The 15,979-nt window shown below is 44.9% G+C and overlaps 1 protein-coding gene across 1 annotated transcript in view; it reads right to left on the bottom strand.

Moving 5' to 3' along the window:
• LOC144821884 (alpha-1D adrenergic receptor-like) overlaps nucleotides 1-15,979 on the bottom strand; it is a 266,185-nt gene that overhangs the window by 125,221 nt on the left and 124,985 nt on the right. The gene's annotated exons all lie outside the window — the stretch shown is intronic.

Below are 15,979 nucleotides of genomic sequence, written 5' to 3'. Positions count from 1 at the left end.
AAGTTCACACCCCAGCCACCCTGCTCTGAGCCCTCAAACCCGATACTCCAGTCCTGCCACTATCTCAACGCTATGACCGCCTTAGTTAATGAAGCTGCACCACTGCAGCTAAAAAGAGCATCCACAAAAATGTCCAATCCTTGGTACAAAGGGATTCTCAATGATGATAGACGGGCCATGAGAATGGCAGAGCGCACCTGGAGATCAGCTCCCTCCGCACTGCACTTAAAAACGCTGAAGAAAAAGAGAAATGCCTACTTCAGGAAAATAAAACGCTCAAAATCAGACTTCTTCAGCCGTCAGCTCGACCTTGCCAAAAATCTGCCGAGAAAGCTGTTTGAGCTACTCAGAACACAATCCAAGGAACAACCCCAACCACTCAGTACTCTGGGCGAAGCACCCTCCTGTGAAGACTTCGCTTCCTTCTTTTTCCAAAAAACAGACAACATAAAGAACGAGCTCCTCATTGACGTAAGTCTCTACCCCAAACCCCTCTGCACAGCAACCACTGAACCAAAAAACAATGCTACATGGTCATCCTTTGCCACCTACTCGGAAGAAGAAATTGGTAGACTGCTCAGTACTGTGAAACCAGCCAACCACCCCACGGACCCCCTTCCTGCCAACGCTGTCAAAGACCTTACCCCGTCGCTCCTCCCACTTTGGACTAAAATTATCAACAGCTCACTTCAATAAGGGACCATCCCCGACTCCCTGAAAGTTGGACAAGTCACACCTCTACTAAAGAAACCTACTGCCGACCCCTCTGATCTAAATAATTACCGTCCCATTACCAACATTCCGACTCTTGCCAAATTGCTCGAAAAATGCGCACAAACTCAATTGGCTAGACACATTAATCAGTTTGATCTACTCAACATCCATCAATCAGGCTTCAGAGCGGACCACAGTACAGAGACTGCTATGATACACATAATTGACGACGCCCTCCAAATCCTAGATCAAAACGATACCTGCCTCCTGATCCTTCTTGATCTCTCCTCTGCATTCGACACCGTCAAACATGAGAACTTACTTGACCTATTAAATTCAAGAATGGGTATATCTGGAACTGTGCTCAAGTGGTTCACGTCCTTTCTACACAACAGAACGCAGAAATTCAAGAGTAACAACTTGATGTCTTCTCCAATACCGGTAACGCTAGGCGTCCCACAAGGATCCTCCCTATCCCCAACTCTGTTTAACCTAGTTATGGAACCTCTCACCACCCTGCTACAAGCATCCAATGTTCAATTCCACATGTACGCCGATGACACTCAACTTTATCTCAAAGTGCAATCACCCAAAGACATTATGCTCTTGAATTCAACGATCAGAAGCACCCAATCATGGTTGGCTGCTAATCACCTCAAGCTCAATGCTCTTAAAACAGAGTTCCTCTTGATCTCACCTCCTGCGAAGATCACTAGCACTCAAATCTGGCTTAAACACCTAACCGCACTCAATGTTCAACCCACCATTGTGGACTCAGCAAAATCTCTAGGCATAACACTTGACACCAACCTCAACATGCAGGAACACATCAACAAAGCAACTAAAGGGGCGAACTATCAGATCAATACCCTAAGGAAACTCAAACCCTTCCTTCCAGCCAAAGATTTCCAAACTGCGGTACAAGCTCTAGTCATCTCTCGAATAGATTACGGCAGCACCGCCCTCTGCGGTTTCCCCTTAACTACCACGGCACCCATAAGAGCTTCTCTAAACGCTGCAGCGAGACTCATCACCGGTTCAAGAAAGCACTCACACATTTCCCCTGACCTGAGAGCCCTGAACTGGCTGCCTTTTGAAGCCAGAATTCATCTGAAAATCGCCTGCATCACGCACAAGGCTGTCCACCTGAGCTCACCCGGATACCTAGCCCAAAAGCTGATGATTTCCGGAGGCTCTAGGAACACCAGAGGCACAAACAACCTTCTGCTAAAGCCCCAAAGATTCCGCAAGGAAAAAACGTATAAACGCTCCTTCTCAGGATTGGCACCCAGGATCTGGAACTCACTCCCCCTTGAAATCAGACTCATGTCCTCTACCATGCTTTTTAAGAAAGAAGTAAAGGCTATCCTCATGGCTAAATACACTTGAATTATTACTGGGGACGATATTCACAGACGGTGCACCATTCATTCTTACTAATCTTTTTTTGCATTTTTGTATGACGCATGTTATTGACCTGCCTGAGCGTTTACGTTATCAATTATTTTGCACTTGTATCATTATTGATGTATCTGGCTGACTATGCTCCCACATGTATCTTCCCCACCCCAATTGCTATTTTACTCACACGTTGTTCCTTTCATCTGTAAAGCGCTCTGATATCTGCAAAGATCTTGTTCGCGCTATATAAAACTTTCAAAATAAATCCCGCCCCAGTCCTACAAAACTACCCAGACTACCCACTCTGATCCCTAAAACCCAGCCCCCTGCCTAAGAAACTATGCCAGCCCCCCTCTCAGAGCACTAAAACTCACTCACAGCACTGAAACCTGCCCTTCCCCCCGCCCTGAGCCCTAAAACCAGATCCCAGCCCTAAAAACTACCCCGATCGCCCTGCCCTGAGCCCTAAAACTGACCCCAACCTTAAAAACTACCCCCCCAAAACAAGCCCCACTTACCAAGACGCATCCCAGTACTACCTTCCACAGTCCTTCCTGTCCCTCTTCCCACCCATGTTGCGGTGGGCTGTCCACCGCAACACTCATTAATTTTAATGCTGACACATATTTACAAGGGCAGCATGAATAGTGGGCAGCACCAAAATTAAGACCAGAGAAAACCTGGTCTTAAATGTTTAATTTCTCCTACTTTTGGCTGTGTTGGGCAGCACACATAGAAACAGTAAAAGGCCATTGATTGTTTATGTGCAGGAAGGGGACCCTTCCTGCACATAAACAATCAAAAACAATATTATGTTTTGCAACTTCTGTGTGTGCTGCATTAAGCAGCACACATAGATATTGCAAAACACCATTTAAAGTTTGTTTATGTACAGGAAGGTAGATCTTCCTGCACATAAACAATCTTCCCCTCAACACAGACACCGTTGCACTATGGGGCAAGGGTGCCGGCGTTGGCGCTAGGCTGCTAAATGTAGCGCCAGCACAGGGGGGAAACATAGGGCTGCACTATATTGTTGTATATATGGTGCAGCCCTGCGCTTCAGAAGTGGCAGAGCGCAGCTTTAAGCCAAGGTGGCTAATGCCGCGCTCCACCACTTTGTAGTAAACATGCTCCGAAGTTCCCTAAAATCGAGCAGAGGAAAAATACTGGTCATCCAATCAAGAGGATGGTAAAGAGGCTATTCTCCATGTGAGGAACAAACACAAGATGGAACAGGATGGACAAGGAAAACATTGAGTAAGAAGCAAAGGAATGGCAGTGCTCTTAGCCACCTTAACTGCAAAGCTCGCACTTGGGAGTACTTTAAAAAAAGTCAGGAAAAGTTTAAAAGAACCAAGGGGTCTATTAGGAATGGCGGACGGATCGCTTCCGCCATGCAGGCGGTGGCGATCTGTCCGCCATCCTTTCCCGTCCGCCACCTTTCCCCCCCCCCCCCGCCATATTACAATGGCGGGGGGGACCGTGGCGGACGGGAAGCCGTCCGCCGCTTTTCCGCCGGGGTCAGCTTGCGACCGTGGCGGAAAAGCTCTAATATGGTGGCGGTGTCAATCAGACACCACCAGCCATATTAGGATGGCCTGAGGGGAATGCCTTTCAGTGGCGGCAATGCCGCCACGAAAAGGCATACGGTTCCTGCTTTGGGGGCCCGTTGCGGGCCCGCAGGGTGAAGGGGGGGTGGTGGGTGCACATGGGGGGTACCTATGGTACCCCCATGCGTTTCACAGCACAACATGGCAGGCACCGCAAGGGTGCCTGTCATGTTGTGCTGTGAAACGCACAACATGCATTTTTCACATTGCGGCGGCCGGTGCTTTATGCACCGTCCGCCGCAATGTTAAAAATGCGGGATGCACCCACCACTGTGGCGGGTGCATCCTAATTGGGGGCACAGTTCCTCCGCCCTTGTGGCGGACGGTACCTGCCCCAGACAGGATGGCGGATGGACTTTGTCCATCCTAATCGACCCCCCAGTTAGGGAGTGAGAGAGGGATGGGGATATCACTGGGACCACTTTTACATCCCCATCGGACTGATCATTGCCCGCTTGTAGATGCTTTAACAACCAAAGGGGCTGTAAGTGCCTCTGCTAGGATTTCATGCTGTCTTTTGAGACCAATGAAATATAAATAACTTCAGGGTGTAATATGTTTCAGGAAAAACAATATGCTGGCGGATTGTTTATCTCATCTGCCTGTGGATGAGGTCATGACAGTGAATCCAGTGATGAGCAGTTTGTGTTGGCTCAGGTAGAAGAACTCACAGAGGGGAGAATCTCCCATGAGGAATGGGTGGAAGCCATCAAGGGAGGTGAGGAAGTACATGTTGGAAAGAGAGCCAGGGAAGGGCTGTGCATCAGGCAGAGCAGAGTCAATCCACAATATGAGCCTTGAACTGTCTATAAAAGGGATGTCCTATCAGTTGACTGGTAGGCTCCCTCACAGTAGGGTGGAGAATGTGTGTGACTCACAAAGCCTTCCTCTTCAATTCACCCCTCTTTGTGCCTCTTCTGAAAGGCACAGAAAATATGACTTTTAGCTGGAGAATTTTAATGTTATTCTGTCTGTGTAGGCAGCTCACCTGAATGACATGAAAGCTTTAGGCTTATGAGCATTTTGCGAATCTCAGTTAGCATGATGTAAGTTAATATGCACTTGTTCCGCTATAACACATAGATAATATACCATATATAATACTGAATTTCATCATACCATTTACCTCCACAAATGCCTCCTTGAATGGCTATTAAATACATAATTACTCTTTTAGGTACAAGTTTAAAAGACCTTGCAATGTTACCAAATCAGTCTGTGAACTCAGTAACTGACTATTGCAGAACCTACAACACAGACTCCGTGGGCACAACCCCACAGGGCGAACCGAGACACAAGGTGTACACCATCTTGATTCACAGGACCAAAACGAAAAACCTAAGCAAGACAACAGGCTTACCAAAGCTGGCCCAAACTCCTTCAAAATCAATGACGCTCCCAATCCCTCCAAAAACGCGGTGGGGAATTTTAAACACAGGCTACTAAGAGAGGTACCTGAAATGCTCAACTCTGACCTTTACTTCTGCGTGAAAAACTGAGTTCTCAAAGCAAACGTAATTGTGTACACACACTGCACTGTGGGCTGGAGAAAAGCCCTGAATGACCAACTGCATGTAACAAAGTCAATCATTATAGGACCTGGGCACAAATTAGTCATCAAACCCTGTCCTGCCTTTAGAGCTAAAGGACTGATCCCCAAATGTAAACATCCTTATCCAAGTATCTCACACCAACTTAGAGTTGTTAGAGGATCACTTCTCCTCACTAATGAGTCCAGCAACATAAAGGAGGCCCCCTTGAGCATCCAACAGCAACCAGACACAACACAGACACACGTGGCACAACCCCACCATCAAAAACAGAGGTGATAGTGATGCCACACCCCACTAACAACCCAGACCCACTGTCGCACACTACAGACCCAGGCTGAGCCCATTTCAAAACTAACCCTAGACTTTTCCGGAGAGAGGCATGGAGCCAAAAGCTACTCTTCCATCACCCAATGAGCGTTATCACAACCTGACTCGGGACCCTTTGGGACACAAAAATGGCACCAAGAACCGGAACTATAAAATTGGATCATTTTAAGCCCTTCCTAGGATTCCATCAGTGGCTTTCCAGTGAAGCCAGTCAATCAATCAATCATGGTTTTTCTAACATGACTACTCACCCATTAGGGTCTCAAGGCGATGAAAGCCAGAAGCTCTCTCACAATCGTGTGCATTACACATAAGGCTGTACACTTCAGCACCCCTAAGTATCTAGCATTCTCCTTCACAAACTTGTGAGGCAACTGTGTACTATGCAGTACAAGCGCCTATTACTCAAACTGCAGAGATTCAAGAAAAGCAGGACCTATGCTCGAAGGTTCTCCAGAGCATCACCCAGAATTTGGAACACCCTCCCTCCAGAAATTCACACAAACCCCTCAACTGCTATTTTCAAGTAGAAGTTGAAATCAATAGGGATGTATGACATTACAACGCATGCTTTTACATCGCAAGTTTTACAACGCCTGCCTTTACAACGCATAGCGCTTTGGGGTGCTGGATAGTGAATAGTTTAATTTACTATTCCAACTCCAGTCCCCGTGGATAGTAGGGAAGGTGTTGGATAGTAAATTAAATCTATTCCCTATCCTAGAGCGGCCCCCAGCGCAATGCGTTGTAATGGTTTGCGTTGTAAAAGTTGCGATGTAAAAGCATTGCGTGGTAAAAGTTGCGTTGTAAAGGATGTTTCCCATCAATACTGATGGCGAGAATCCACAGATACTGAACAAGCATGCTGTAACTACCCCGATAAAAAACAGATATTATATGAGAAACTGAGAAACTAGCCAAGTTAAGCCACCACCTTACACCTAGATCTAACTTCGCGAGCCTAAAGACCATGGAATGGAGAAAAGACCACAGCGCGTCAACAGCTATGAAATGATAGCCGACAAACATCAAGAACTACAGTCTCTTTAAAGACATCTGATGTAAGCACCTGGAATACGGACACCATCTCCAGCACAAGGTTAAGACACACCTTAGACTCTTACAATCCGGAACACTAATATGTGTAAATAGGTCCATTTATTAACATTCATATTAGTGAAATATGTACCTTGTACAGTGCCATTGGGTCATGCTCACTCTCTAGAAAACTCTATAAATATTATAAAATAAAATATTCTATTCATTTGTGGGTCTAGTTGGATTCTGAGTTATGGTGAATCACTCACCTAGGCCTGCTAATAGTTCCTTCTGAATAGAGTCCTGGTTTTATAACTTGTGCCTCAAATGCAGTATGACTACTTCATCCTTCAGCAAGCCAACATACATTTACTTGGCAGTCGTGGTGAATTGGCAAGCTCTATTTCTGAATATGAATTAATAACAACCAGAGAATGAGATATGTAAAAATGAAAAACAAAGTTGGTTCAACTGGTCATATGATTGTGTGTGTACAGTGTTAGGGGCAAAGTGTAGGGATGCACCCAGAACTGCATAGTATATGCAGTGCTTAATTTGAGCCAGTGGTTTCTGGTGCTTAGCACTGGCACTTAATCATGAGCACCATTCAGGGCACATTGATTTACAGGCAGAATAAGAGATTTTCCACGAATCACAGGATGTTGAGCCAACGGTAAGACTCGATCCTGGGGGCATATTATCAAGAACGGCGTTAAAAATTATCGCCGGTTTAGCGGCAGAAAACAGCCGCTAAAGTGGCGATAATGGGCTTGATAATATGCCCTTGAGAATTCCATTAGAAGGTCATGTTCTGGTGTGAACATGGGCTTCTATTGGAATTCTCCAGGGCATATTATCAAGCCCATTATGGCCGCTTTTGCCGCAGTTTTCTGCCGCTAAAACTGGGATAATGTTAACACCGTTCTGGATAATATGTCCCCTGGTTTCCTAACTACAAAGTCAGCAGCTCTAGCCATTATTCTACATCCTCTCCCAACTTACATGGTTAGCGGTTGGTTCTGTTTTAGATGGTGCTAACAGGAGAAATGGGCCGGTGCAAGCTGCCTCCCGACGAAAGCCCAACACTTACCGCCTGATTCACCAAGCTAAATTGCACTCGCAAAGGGCAAGATTCTCAGAATCTTGCCTTTTGCGAGTGCAATTTTTGCATTTGGGATTCATCATCCCAAATGCAAAATTGGCTATTTAAGAATTCGCACATTTGAGAAGAATTGAATTTAAGGAATCTCTATTTGAGATTCCTTAAATGCAATTCATGAAGCATTTTAAAATTGCGAAATTGCAATTTTGGGCCGCTATTTACCGAGAGGTCAGACCTCTCGGTAAATAGCAAAAACTTAGAAAAATGCATTTACATGCATTTTTCTAAGTTGCATGTTACACACACACATGTCCTTTGGACATGTGTGTGCACAACACCAATGTAGATTACATTTCAGGGGTGCTACAGGGTGTCCTTTGGACACCCCTGCACCCTTGAAATCGCATCCTTATTTGCGATTAGCTAATTGCTAATCGCAAATAAAGAATAACTCCCCATGCATTCCTATGGGCCTGTAGGCCCATAGGAATGCATGGGGAGTTATTCCTTATTAGCGATTAGCAATTAGCTAATCGCAAATAAGGAACATGTAGGAATCGCAATATTTATTGCAATTCCTACATGAATCCCGTTTTGCAAGTCCTTAATAGCGATTCGTTATGAATCGCTATTAGGGGCTCGCAAAACGGGAGAATGATGAATCAGGCTGTTAGTTTTTTACACATTAACCACTTAGTGGATGAATGATTTTTTTTTAATTAAAAAGAGAATTTAAGGTCTCTACCAGTAATACATTTTCGTGTTCAAGTTATCATTCCTCAGAATATTTCATTCTGACAAACGAGATTGCTTGGCTCCTCTAAAGATGATTTAGAAGCAAAACTTGCAAGGACACACACAAAATTGGAAAACAAGCTTTCTATTACATCAAACGTGTGCCCATCAGTCGATGGAATGAATGTGAGCCTCAGGTTTTCTCTATGAGCAATGCATTTCAGCTCAGCATGACCACTAACGGTGACTCCAACCTGTGATGATTGCCAATTGTGCCTGTGGAGATCTTTCATTCGCATCTGAGAGAGGATCTGTTCACCATCCGGAAGATGGAGACGAGGACATGTTCTCTTGGAACGCGAACTGTCAGTATTAAGCATACTATACTTATGGCTTCGAAGCGGGCTTTCAGATTTTCATTTAACCCAAAAGGGCTCACTTTCCACATCTATACTTTGTTAATTTTGATCAATTTAGGGATACAAACAGGCAACTTACTAACATGTTTTTAATGTGATATTTGAATGGGCCACACATTAATTAGTTCCATGTACAAGAAAGCTAAAAGGGCAATGAATAATTATGAGCTTTTCTGCCTGCTCACCTTAGATTTTTTTGCCTTATAATGGAATATATTTTGGTGGGATTATAAATCTTTTACTTTCCCTGTCATACCTATTCTGACTACTACAACATAAGATGAAATTGATATCAACCAATTGGCTGAGCTAAAATGTGTTTGTGTGTATGTGTGTGTGTGTGTGTGCGTGCGTGTGTGGTTCTGTGCATATGTGTGTGCATACTGCACTGGTGCTAAATAATATGAGGGTATCGTTACCTCATGTTATTATCGGTTTGCAAACAAATCATCTACAGGACATGTGACCAGGGACTGACACTACCATTGTTCTCTAATTACTGATCAATATCTGACTGAATGCATCTTGCTCACACAGGCTAATTGCATGACTTCATCAGGGTATGAATGTTGGACATACACACAAACCTGCAGAATGGACAATTCTAATGAGGATGTGATAGACAACAGCCACCCAGTCCCGTCACCCATTAGGCCTGTCTCTGCCTAATAGGTGTGGATGTAAATACAGATCCACCACCATGATACTACCCACTGTCCAACAATTTTTGGAAATCAGGCATCCAATGATGTCAAAGCACTGATCTTCTCACTTGACATGCATATGTGGTCAAATCTTTCTCTGCATTAGGTGTTTGAACTCTAGCCATGTCCAATTGGGTATCGATCATGCCGGACCCACAAATAAAGTGGATCAACTCTCAAGTCTACATCTGCTCAATGAAATCAATGTGGTGGCCTCCAAAATGTTTTCTTAGGAAGGAATGGAATGAGTAGTGTATGCAACAATTGCAAGGAAGCCAATAGAGACCGAAACTTCTCAGGGTGGAAATTTGAGGAGGCAAGGAAGCAGTAATGCATGGCCTTAGCATTTAGTCCAAGCACATGGAATAATTGAGCTACATCTATGGGCTAGGAAAGAGCATGGCATATATACTACTGAAACATCTAAAGGGAGGCTGCTCCAAGATGAGTTGAAGGTGCACCAGATATCAGGGAAGGCACAAAAAAGGATATGGATGCGAATGTCAGACGTGGGATGACAGGAAAGAGAAGGAGCACCCATGATCTATAGTTGATTATAGTGTTGCTCTCAAAGAAGACGCTGTGTGAGGTTTAAGGCCAAATGACATGTCCAACATGCTTGCCATCCGGTAGCAGGATACAGACTGGAATGCATGAGTAGGCAGAACCGCAGTTTCAGCATTCCATTAAGAGGGGAATCACTTGGATTGGCAAAGGGTTTACAGCTTACCCATTGGTGTCAGGTAAGGTGTTTGAAGTATCAGAGTGCAGTGGAGCTGTAGGAGAGCATGCGAAAATCTATATTCAATACTGTGTTGAAGTGGAACAAAGGAACTTATTGAGTGTAGCTACTGTAGTGAGTCATGCTGCATAAGCCCTGAACAATAACAATGGCAGCACAAGGGTGTGTCAGATGATATGTCTTTGCACCATGTCTCGCTAAGAGTACCAGCGGGGCAGTTCATTCGAGGAACTCTATTGCTATGCTCTTGCATCTATTTTATGAAGTTGGTATGCCTCTCACAACCCTTGCCAGTCCCTCAAGTTTCTGTTCCTGGTGTGTGAGCAGTCCTGTGTACCTTCTATCCCTATGCCTGTTGTAGTGTGTGAGAGTGGATCGAGTGACTTGTCTTTGGAGACCAGGGCCCCCATTACTTGAGCAAGTGGGTCCATATAGCTGAAGGCCTTATCAAGTATAATTTCTGAAAGGTTACATTCTCTATACATAGCTCTCTGTCTATGTACCTTGAGTATATGTGTCTTCAAGAGGCAATGAGGGTATGCCTAGGACAAAGCATCCAGTCTTGCTCTCAAGGCAGCCCCCCCCCCACACCCAAGATCCTAGCCCTGCTTCTGTCTATTTCTGTCTCCATTTGAGAGCCAAGCGACAACACAATTCAAGTTTATAAATAATAAAATAATAATAATAAATAATAAAAAATAGTGCAGGCTCCTTTGACGAAATCCTAGAAAGATAGTGTTTTGAGGGGAATTTGCAAAGGATTCCAATATTGCTACTAGGAAGTTGTGACAACAGGTTTCTCAGGAGAAGTTATGAGATACTTTTGTGAATTCCAGATTTTTTAAAAGTTATACCTTTTTTGTGTACATAAATATAACAGTTGTTTAATCCTACTTTTGAAGAATATGAATTTCAGACGCTGTTAACCAGCCTTAATTTATTTGCAGCTCTTTCAAAATGAATAGATAGGCTTTATGATCTATAAATATATATCCTCTGCTAACCGTTTAAGACAACTAGTGGGGAAATAAAAACTGTCTTTTTTTTTAATTTGTCCGTTACAATTTTTACTTTCACTTATATTTAAATCAGTATATTGTTCATGTCCAAATATGATAGTGATTTTCTGGTATCCTGTCTTGTGTTGTATCATTGTACACCTTGTAGAAATTGATTTATCCAATTTGGTATTAGCGCAAGGAATCTCTGTTACCAAGAACGCAGATATGATATGTGTGTATTTTTGGGGATCCAGATACGAGCTGCTTTGTTTCCCTTTTGTTTATCTATATGTTACGTTTGTTCTGCTTTTACTTGTTTTTACTTGTATTGTATCTTTTATGGTTATACTTTTGTATACCAGATAAAGATGTATCTGATCTGATAACAGGCGAGTATTTATGCATGTGTAAAAACTGTGGAAAGTGCTTTTGAAATGTAATCGTTTTCTTTTTGTTTTCATCCCGGAGAAAATAGGCTTTCTAGGTGGAGAAATCCCTTCTCCTACACACCAACCACCTTTAGGTGCTTTTTTCCTGCTCATTTCAATCCTGGTATAATCATTTACTCTTGTCATTGAAGACAGTAAAAGGGTGGTGGGTCGGGAGGGGGCACAAAGAAAAAAATCTTACTTACCTGCGCAGCGCAAGGGCCTCCTCCCTCAGATGTCTTCCAGGAAGTTCCTGATTCAGTAAACTGCACTACCCAATCCTGGAGCCGCTCTCACAGTATGGAAGCAGTACCAGGATTGGATATGGCAGCCTCTCCCTGAGCAAAACCAAAGGGGATGATGGATGATGGACGGAGTGTTGAACAATGCAAGCACTCACCCCCAGTCAACTGATCTGGGTTTAATCCATCATCATTCTTTAGCTCACACCGCCACCCCAGTTCAGACATGGCCATATGCAAATCAGTCTGACCCTGTGCCTAATCGGAACAGTCCAGCCCGAACTGCCAAGCCATGTATTCCCTGGACCGGAAACAAGCATCCTGGGACGGGTTTCTGGTTAATCAGCAGTGATCAGCCAGGCTAGCTTGAATCTAGTGGCAAAGTGAGCAAGGGACCCACATCTGGGCATACCCTGCCAACTTAGGGCGAACAAAGCAAAACCAAAGCCTTTCCCAGCGCTCCTAAGAACACTGGAGGACTATGCTTTTTCTAACCTAGCTGTCTAAGACAGCTAGGTTAGAGCACTTTAAAATATGCATGTCTAGCTGGCCAACCTAAGAAGGCCTGCCAAAGAGACATGCACATTTAAAAGCGTACAGCTCCCTGCTGCTGACACTCAGCACTCAGTGCTGGCCCCGCCCAATCCTGACACTTAGTTTGGGATGGGTTGCTGAAAAATAAAATGCTAATAAATAAACTAAATTACAATTTTATTTTTCAGCTTTGAGGCTTGTGGGGTGACACTCCTCCGCTCAAATGGAGGAGCTGACATGTGAGTACATCTTTGTACACAATAAATAGCAAACGCAAACTTGAATGTGCATTAGTAAAACAAGCCATTTAGTCACTTATATTCATCTTTGAGAATGAAGTTCAAAGAATTTAAAGCCAATTCAAGAAGCTTCACCATGGAGATACATTTTCCCTCATGCCTCTTTCAAGAGTGCCTTTCCAATTTAAAACTATATATTCCCGGATTGCAGAGTGCTTGTCTCTGGCAGAATTTACAAAACTCTAAAAGGTTTAAACATGCTCCAAATCAGAAATTCCTTTCTTTCAACAGCTTGTAAATGTTTGCTTTCTTCCCAGACATACAGGCACTTATGGTAATCACAATAATGCTAAAATGTTGTTTTCTCTACAATGGTCTCAAGAAACACAAAAAGGAAGCCAACAAGAAGAGCTTACATATTTGAATACGCTTTCTGTGTTTACTTCACCTTACTGCAGCGAGGACTGCCTTCAACTCCAGCCTGCTCCTCGAGGCCGTTAGCATCTGCATTACTGTTCGCGACACCCGCTCCGCGGGTGCCGCTCACTCGTTCCTTCTGGCTGCCCGACCCTGGTGTGAGCGGCTCCACAACCGGTGGAGAGCATACTCGCTCCCAGGAAAGTCCGGTTTAGCCTGAGGGCATCTTTGAAACCAGCGTGCGTGGAGCCTACCGGGGGACTGCGAGGACCAGCATCCTCTACTCTACCCAGCTGGTGCCTCTTCCCCCGGCGGCCACGCTCCCAGACTCTAAGGATATCTATTTCGGGGATTACCGGCGCATTGGGCGCTTTCTGTGTTTACTTCACCTTACTGCAGCGAGGACTGCCTTCAACTCCAGCCTGCTCCTCGAGGCCGTTAGCATCTGCATTACTGTTCGCGACACCCGCTCCGCGGGTGCCGCTCACTCGTTCCTTCTGGCTGCCCGACCCTGGTGTGAGCGGCTCCACAACCGGTGGAGAGCATACTCGCTCCCAGGAAAGTCCGGTTTAGCCTGAGGGCATCTTTGAAACCAGCGTGCGTGGAGCCTACCGGGGGACTGCGAGGACCAGCATCCTCTACTCTACCCAGCTGGTGCCTCTTCCCCCGGCGGCCACGCCCCCAGAATCCTCTTATATAAACAGGCACACCCATTTCCGCGAAGCGGGACGCGCGCGGGACGGAGCTCGGGGCGAAGACCGGGCAAAGAGCGGGCCGTTTGAGGCCGTTCGAGAACGTGAGTAGACCGGACCGGGCCCTCCCACTATGCTCTCTATAAGCAGATCACACTTCTACGACCCATTCAAACTATTTTAGCTCATCCACTTATTACGATCCTGAAAAATCCTCCTGTTGAAAATGAACACCAGGGGTAGTAAGATGAAGAAGGCAAAAAAGGGCGGGATTGGAGAACAGTTGTTAGGCCCTATGGACGATTTTATTTCTAAGGCAAACTCTTTTATTGACCAAAGCATTAGCCTAATAGAGGGCAGAGTATCTACTGACCTCGCTATTGCGAGGCGATCCTCTTTGGGGCAACTGGCCACAGTAAGATCCCCAGAGGTAGAGGGCACTCTAGAAAGATCGCTACAAGGTAACAACAGACTTAGCCTACCAAATGTAGTAGATCTTTCAGCTTCACAGCTTTCTTTATCACTTTCAAGCTCTGATCTAGAAAGAACACCTGAAATTTTATGCAACCAAACTCCAGATGAAGTAAGACAAGCAAGAGGGCGGAGGGAGGGGGCGGTTAAGAAAAGGAAGGACAAAGAGAAAGGTGACAAAACTACAGTTACTGACATGGTGGACACATCTGACCCAGTAACACCTTTAAACGCAGTAGGTCCTACCCCTAAAATGGTCGTTATTATCGACCATCAGGCAGTGGTACACCATTCCTCATTTAGTAACATCCCAAGCACTGTCGTCTCGGGTTCACCTGTTCTAATTTCTCACAGCAGCGAACCCGATACTCCGGAGCTGATAAATAAAATTACTTCATTATTACATTCTTTTCTCTTACCCCTTGAAACCAGATTAATTAACATAGAGAAGGAACTGTTAAAAATATCAAAATCCATCCAATCTAGCCCAACCCAAGCACTTCAAAAACAGGGAATAGATAATCCGGCAGTACTAGCCCCACAAAAAAAAAAACAACCACAGCTTGTCCTCCGCCCAAACAGCCACTAGTAGTTAAAATCCCCATAGCCCCGAATTCTCCCTCGAAAGTTATAATACCAACCCCTCAGAGCAGCATAGTTATAAAGCCCCCTGTAACAATAACTACAGTTCAACAAACGCCAGTCCCCAAAACACCTGCTATCACAATACCTGTCCAAAAAAAATCATATCCCATAGCAAATAAAACAACCTCGAGAGGACCCCATGAGGGCAGACCTTTTACGAACCTGCCACCTGAAGCATCACCATTCGTGGTTGTGATGACCGGGGTACCAGAACTAACGGGGGAGACTACTGAGCCTAATTGGTCCCTAAAAAATAAGGCTAAATATTGGCTAAAACAAAATCGACCTATCCCCCCCCAACTGGCCAAGTAGGATAGTAACGATATGCAGGACCCCATGGGTGGGTCATACCAAAAAAGTAACACAGGGGGACTGCATTGTGATTACCTTTGAGGACCCAAGAGTTGTAGAGTACATATGCTCTTGGGAGCAATATAACACAAGTAGTGGGATTGACACAAAGCGTCTTTCCTTCTTTTACCCAAAGAAACATCAAAATAATCACCCAAATGATTTTGACAGCATTTGGCGCAAAGCAGTCCCACAGCCCTGGGAATTCACAAATCCTAGACCAAAAATGGCCCGAGGCAAAATGAACATGAGATCCCTTGGTGGCCAGTAGAACCCAATTACCACCCACAGGAGGGTCCATGGCAGACTGTGGGTCCCCGTAATAGAGGAAGAGATTGGGTGCAATGGGGCGCACCACCTCAGCGACCATATAGACCTACCTTTAGAGAAGTACCTCACTGGGAAAATTGGCAGGGTATACCGACTATGAATCGGTTCAGCGGTCTAGAAATGGTCCATCATCCGAATCTCCCAAATATGAACAACCTATCCCACATCAAGATCTTGTACGGAGGACTCACGCAATTACAGAGAATGGGCTGCAATCTCTGTCCATCATCTTCTGGAATATTGCGGGACTCCGCCCCAAAATAGAGGATGGCTCAGCAGCC

This window comes from Lissotriton helveticus, chromosome 2_2, assembly GCF_964261635.1.
Source record: "Lissotriton helveticus chromosome 2_2, aLisHel1.1, whole genome shotgun sequence".
NCBI classification, from domain to species: Eukaryota; Metazoa; Chordata; class Amphibia; order Caudata; family Salamandridae; genus Lissotriton; species Lissotriton helveticus.
The sequence above is the reverse complement of the archived record's forward strand: the minus strand, read 5'-3'. Positions and strand labels throughout refer to the sequence as shown.